The sequence below is a fragment of the Microcebus murinus genome, chromosome 3 (genome assembly GCF_040939455.1).
Source record: "Microcebus murinus isolate Inina chromosome 3, M.murinus_Inina_mat1.0, whole genome shotgun sequence".
Classification (NCBI taxonomy): Eukaryota; Metazoa; Chordata; class Mammalia; order Primates; family Cheirogaleidae; genus Microcebus; species Microcebus murinus.
The window spans coordinates 64,208,181-64,215,664 of NC_134106.1; the positions used below are offsets into that span (position 1 = coordinate 64,208,181).

Genomic DNA, 7,484 nt, shown 5'->3' on the forward strand with positions numbered 1-7,484 from the left:
TCATTTAAGATGGTAGCTGTCCATAAATCACACGCATGTATTAAATCTGCCCTTTACTCTGAGAATTAAGCAGGGTAGATGGTTGGTAGAATAAGACTGCACAGTTAGGTTGGTCAAAATTGACTAGTTTGAATTTCTGCTCAGCCATTTGTCAATGGGGTGACTTTAGGCAGTTACTGAAAATCTCCAAGTTTAGTGGGCTCCTCCATAAAATGAGAGCTTTCTTTTTGACATGAGGATTATGTGATAGTGTTCACTCAATCTTGTGCCTCTGAGATGTCCACATCCAATCTTTCTGTTCTTCAAGGCTGTTTATTAGATCTAGTGTCGTAAGATGTTACCTCCTCTGTGAAGCTCCCCCAGGTCATCACTAGTGGCTTTCTCTAACAAATATATCAGCACCTCCCATGTGGGACTCATCAGATATTTGCTTGGGTTGAAATGCATTATGAATATGTCTCAATCATCTTGCTGGATTTTATGTTCCTGGATAGTACAATTTATGTTTTATCTCTCTGTTTAGTTCATTACCTTAAATAGCATAAGCACTTAATAAGTGTTAGCCAATTGAAAAAAATTAATGAACCTGCCAATATTCACATGGAAAGCACTGTATTTCTCAAAAAATTGCAATAATGAGATTGTAGAAGCGACGACCAAGTTAAATCCAATTAAAATGCCATAGTAGTCATATAAAAAAGAAATCATTTTCTAGGATGAAAATGAATTGGCATAAAGTAACTTCCCACCCATGTAGTGCATATCAGTTATATGATTCCTCCAACTGTTTTATAGAGAGATTTATATTGGGGAACTAATATTTTGTGTCCAGCTATGAGTTGAAAGGAGCTTGTTTTTTCCCATATTATTGCTAATCCTCACACCAAAATTGCAAGAGCTACTAATAAGTTTCAGAGTCATCACACAGAAGCTGCTTAAAAAAGAAATTGCATTGGAAGGAAGAAATAAGAAAATGATATTTTTTTCCCAGAATAAAAGCATAACCAAGATCAGATACTAATTCTTCTGACTCCCAAGAACAGGGCTTTTTCCATTATGCATTGTAGTCAAAGTGTGATTGCCTCACACAAATCCCATTTAACTGCAGAAACACCTATCCACAGCTGTAAAATGCTCAGACGTGGACCTTTTTCTACACCAGGAGTCATCATACTCAGCAAGGTGAAAGAGGGAAGTCTGTCACCCATCACTGGCTGATTTGGAGATATTAACAGCCCCATCCATTTGCCTTGGGTTGGGATTAATGTGGAGCCACTGATGGTCCAGAATTACTTGGGACCATGTTGAACCTCAGTCTCAGCCAAATCACCACTTTGTTTCATATCTTCCCCTGTCTTATCACGTGTTCTCATTGTATCATAGGTTATTCTCTTGTGAATACTCATTCAGCAAATCACTTCTGCAAGAAACAGCTTCTCAGAGTCTGCCTATATAAAATAAGATATTGTGTTGGGTAACTCTTTTAGACAGTTCTTTATTTTTGTTTTATATTTTTTAATTCCCCATTTTACCAAGCAAAAGCTGTGACTCTTTTAAGCCTGATCACTGAACTGGGTAAAAACAAAAATGAAAAATATGTCCTCCATGCAAACTTGCCGATTGAAAGCTTTTTGAGAAAATTAACAGAAAAAAGAGTAAAGAGTATCAAAGTTTTTATTCTGATAAAATAGTAATCCATACCTCCTATGAAAATACATAGGTAGAGAAAGTCAATTTGTAAAGTAACAGTTACAAATGCTATTTTTATTATAGAGATTGTTCTGTATTTTCTTTGTCTTTTTTGTAGTTTTTATTAGATTTAAATTGTACTACATACCAAATTTCACATTTAGATTTATTTCTTAAAAAAGTTAGCCTGATGATTTCGAATATATTGACTGTTTATTCCTTGAAATTTTAAACTTATTTGTATCATTGTATCAGTACTGTCCCTGCTTCCTTTATGTGACAAATAAGGAATGATGTCTTCTCCTATCAAAAGCCAACTTCACTTGTGAGGCTAAATCCTTCTTACCTTCCTAGAGACTACACTCACCTTTTTTTCCCTGCACCATCATTTTCTAATGACTTTTTCCATGATATTTCCCATCAATGAGCAAAATGATACAAAAAAAAATCCTCCCTGATCCAAAAGTTCCTCTGACTATTTCTCTGTCCCTCTATTCATTTCATTTGACCCAGTGAATTTCTTCTTCAAACTCTTTCTGCACTTAGTTTCATGGACATAACAAGTTCTAGTTTGTCTCCTACATATTTGGTCACTTTATTATTATTATTATTTTTAATTTCAGCCATGCTTGGTCACTTTTTAAAAGAATCCTTTTGTTTCGTCCTTTTGTTTGCATCTCCTAAATGTATATTCCTAGCCCAGTCTGGGTTTCTAGGCAAATATCCAGTCCCTTATTGCAATCTCCTTTTAGATGCTTAATCCACATTACAGACATGATCAACATACACTGAAATCCCCCTGCCTGTCATTCACACCCGAGAGAATGCCACCGCACAATGGGATGGAGACGATATGTTAAAGTGTGTACTTAATTTCCTTGCACATTCAGCTGTCTGTTGCTTGGCAATATTTGTCTCCACTGCCCTCCCCTTTGCTATGCTCTTGACACCTCCACCCCACTAGATGCTTGAGCTAGAAGCATGTAGTAATCCTTGTCTTCTGCTTCCCATCCCAATCCACCAGCAAGTTCTATCATTTTATCTTCAGAATATCCTTAACCTTCATCTTTTTTATTAATAATTACCACTAGCAGCTTCTCTATCACAATCTCCCATCCAATCTCATCTCATCTATAGTAATAACTTCTTCATTGTATGAACATGGAAGCAGAGTTGAACAATGACTACGTGGAAGATAGCAGATTCAGATCCAGATCAATTTGATAATATTTCTTATAATTAAAAATCTCTCTATATCCAGCAAATTAAAAAAAGAAAAAGCTACTTTTGAGCAGGTGGACAAGTACTAAAAGTACTTTTAGCAATGAATACAAAGTAAAATCTACCAAACTATTTAGATTATTTTTAATAATCTAAACAATTTCAATAGATAACTCACAAATATTTCCTCTCAAATGCTCAAATCAAAAGGCTGTCTAGAAAACATCATATAGAAATAGGCTGTTTTAAAGAAAGTGGGTTGTTTGCATCTTCAGCAGTTCTTAATGAAACTGCTTTTGTTTCTTTGGAATTTAGATACTCTTAAAGCCCTTGTTTTGGACTGAATGTTTGTGTTCTTCTAAAATTCATATGTTGAAGTATTAACCTTTAATGAGATGGGATTAGAAGGTAGGGTCTTTCAGAGTTAATTAAGTCATAATAGTGGAGCCCTCATGACAGGGATTAGTGCCCTTTGAAAGAAACGTCAGAGGGTTACTCTAGCCCTCTTACTGACATGTGGGGCTATGGAAAGTTGAAAGTCTGTAACCCTGAAGAAGGTCCTCACCAGAAACCAACTATTCGGGGACCCTGATTCCACACTTCCAGCCTGCAGAACTGTGAAAACTAAATTTATTTTTTGTTTAAGTCACTAGTCTATGGTAATTTGTTATAGCTGCCCAAACTAATTTTATATACCCCCCCACACACACTATATATATACACACACACACACTATATATATATATATATATATATATATATATATATATATATATATATAAAACTGAGTAGCATATATATATATAAAACTGAGTAGCATATATATATATATATATATATATATATATATAACTGAGTAGTTTTAAATATACACTATTTTTTACTTGGAAGAATTTATCTGAGTCAAGGGAAGCATCAAATCTATTTTGATTGTTAGAGCAATAATTAAATGAGACGCAATATAGGGAATTCTAACTTTGATTCACTTCCTTCCTGTGCATCAAGTGCTAATTACACCTAAAACATCATCTCATTTTTCAATGGCTTCTTGAACCATTGGCTCACTCTCACTAGCCATAGCTCTCTTTCTTTTTTCTTGAGTCTGGTTTGTGTCAATCCTTCCGTAAGAGTATATTCTTGGAATATTATCATCATTAGTCTTTTCTTGTCAACTCATTTGCATATTGGTTGAAGATAGGGCCCATGAATAACATATTTCACCCTAGATTGTTCTGAACAGAGCTTTTTCTTGTAAAATAGGAATGTCAGTGCATTCAACTCACCATCCATCAAAATATCCATTCACTCTTTCATTAAATATATGATTAAGTTTCATGTGCTAGACACTACCAAGTGCTACAAATATACACCATACATGCACATACAATACAACCAAAATACAAAATTTGCAACTACATCTAAGATAAATAGAGTCTCTGGACTCATTGAAGTTATAGAAAAATAATATGCACTTATTCTACATTAAGTCTAGTAAGTGTTATGTAGATTTATTGTAAGATGCTATGGCACTGTGTAGCAGGCATACCTAATCTAGCTTGGGAACATGTAATGTTTATGGAATGCTTTCCAGAGGAAGTTCTATTTAGGCTTATTTATGCTATTGAATTTAATTTATAAGTTTAGTTTAGTAGAATTATGACAAACTTCCTACCTAGAAAATAGAAGCAATGGCATTTCTTTCACTGTGCAATTTTTTTAAAAGATGACCATTTAAGAGGCAACAACAACAAAAAAAATCTCAGTAAATTTCCAAGTGTATACACAGAACATATTCTTTCTAATTATTAAAATAAAAATGAGGCTGGCATGGTAGCTCATGCCTATAATTCTAACACTTTGGGAGGCTGAGGAAGGAGGCTTGCTTGAGCTCAGGAGTTCTAGACTGGCCTGGACACAAGCGAGATACCATTTCTATAAAAAATAGAAAAATTAGCCGGACATGGTGGCGCATGCCTGTATTCCCAGCTACTCGGGAGGCTGAGGCAGGAGGATCACTTGAGCCCAGGAGTTTGAAGTTGCAGTAACCTATGATGACGCTGAAACACTCTAGCCCCAGGGGACAGAGCAAGACCCTGTCTCAAAAAGATAAATGAATTTTAAAAAGTAAAAATGGGTAATACCCTTGAAATCCATGATTATAAAAACATCACACAACTCAGAACTTTTTCTTTCAAAACACACTCCTAGATAACTTCTCAATCAAAAATGAAATACAATTTAAAACAAGGCTAATCATAAATCTAGAACAATAAGAACAGGGCATATGGAAATTTTTTAAATATCATCAGAGCTCGAATCTGATGAATATTCATATAAAAATAAATTTCTCAAGCAAAAATTAAAAGTCTGAATATTCATCTCTTAAACATTATTGAAAAAACAACCTATATGACAGAAGGGAATATAAAGATATAATCTGAAATTAATTAAAAAACAGAAAAATAGTAAATATGAGTAAAAAAATAAACATACTCAGTAGACTACTGAAACACTTTTTTCAGAAATTTCACTAGGATAAAAATCACTAATACACACAAATATTTAAAAATAAAACTCTAATTACAAATATTAAGATCATCTAAACTTATAAGAAACTATATATATATATATATGCTAGATTTGAAAATGCATATAAAATAGGAAATTTTCTAGATAAAATGCAATTTATCTTAGTGGCTGCTGGAAGAAATAGAAAATATAAATAAATAAATTACCATGTGGAAGATATGTTGAGGACATTCTGAGAAAAGATTTTTCTTTTTTTACATTATTAAAGAGAATTTTTCTCCATCTCTGCCACCTGGAAATATCATCATTATTTTGGAATCATGAAGGGCAGAATTGCCCCTAACCTTTATAAGATACACTGTTACTACAAATCAAGGCCTATCTACCATAACTTTAGCTACTGAAAAGGCAAAAATAAAGATATCTAACTTATTAAATAAGACATGTTATATCTCCTATCCATAACAGAAAAACAATCCAAATATATGTACGTAAAGCTAGAATCTCACATAACTGAAAATTAGGAAAATATTGATGACAATTGAATTCAATTATAAATATAAATTTTGGGTATTCATGGGCTGGGATGTTTATCTGAATAATAAAATAAAGGCACTTAAAAAAACTTTGTTTTAGGAGAAGACCCAAGGAAAGAGCGGAGGCCAGGTTTCGACTGTAGCTTCTCACTTACCTGTGCAGTCTAATTTTGAGCTGCCTCTTTGTAGTCCTAAGAGACAAGAGCTCTGGTTCTCTGTCCACTAACCCATACGTTTCTGTGGACCAGTCCTGTGTCTACTCTTAGCCATGGCTCAGCTCCAGACACGCTTCTACACTGATAACAAGAAATATGCAGTAGATGATGTTCCCTTCTCAATCCCTGCTGCCTCTGAAATTGCTGATCTTAGTAACATCATCAATAAATTGCTGAAAGACAAAAATGAGTTCCACAAACATGTGGAGTTTGATTTCCTTATCAAGGGCCAGTTTCTGCGCATGCCCTTGGTCAAACACATGGAACTGGAGAACATCTCATCAGAAGAAGTTGTGGAACTAGAATACGTAGAAAAGTATACTGCACCCCAGTCAGAGCAATGCATGTTCCATGATGACTGGATCAGTTCAATTAAAGGGGCAGAGGAATGGATCTTGACTGGTTCTTATGATAAGACTTCTCGGATCTGGTCCTTGGAAGGAAAGTCAATAATGACAATTGTGGGACATACAGACGTTGTAAAAGATGTGGCCTGGGTGAAAAAAGACAATTTGTCTTGCTTGTTACTGAGTGCCTCTATGGATCAGACTATTCTCTTATGGGAGTGGAATGTAGAGAGAAACAAAATAAAAACTCTACACTGCTGCAGAGGTCATGCTGGAAGTGTGGACTCTATAGCTGTTGATAGCTCAGGAACTAAATTTTGCAGTGGCTCCTGGGATAAGATGCTAAAGATCTGGTCTACAGTGCCTACAGATGAAGAAGATGAAATGGAGGAATCCACTAGTTGACCTCGAAAGAAACAGAAAACAGAGCAGTTGGGACTAACAAGGACTCCCATGGTGACCCTTTCTGGCCACAAGGAAGCAATTTCCTCAGTTCTGTGGTCGGATCCTGAAGAAATCTGCAGTGCATCTTGGGACCACACAATTAGAGTATGGGATGTTGAATCTGGCAGTCTTAAGTCAACTTTGACAGGAAAAGTTGACTTAAGACTGCCAGATCCAAAACTCACAATTTGCTTCTAGTACATCTCATATCTTATCTATATTAAATCAAATTGTTCTTACAGAATTTAGATGGCATTATCATTGTGAGTCAAAGTGTGGTTTTAAGGTCAAATTCGATGTGTGCTTCATATTTGCCTTTGGGCAGATTCAGAAAACATCATATATAATATTAGAAATTTTCCAAAAGACATCATTGCTATTAGAACAGTAACACAAACTATAAGTTGTACATGGAAAAAAAGAAGTCTTATGATTTTCAGTCAAAATTTTGGCATGTGCATTTTTTCCTTGTCTTTGACAATACAGTTAAGTGCTACATGAGG

At 34.8% G+C, this 7,484-nt stretch overlaps 1 pseudogene; it reads left to right on the forward strand.

Annotated features, from left to right (window-relative positions):
• The first annotated feature begins 6,113 nt into the window (after positions 1-6,113).
• Positions 6,114-7,124, forward strand: LOC105878359 (ribosome biogenesis protein WDR12 pseudogene; annotated as a pseudogene).
• The last annotated feature ends 360 nt before the right edge of the window (positions 7,125-7,484 follow it).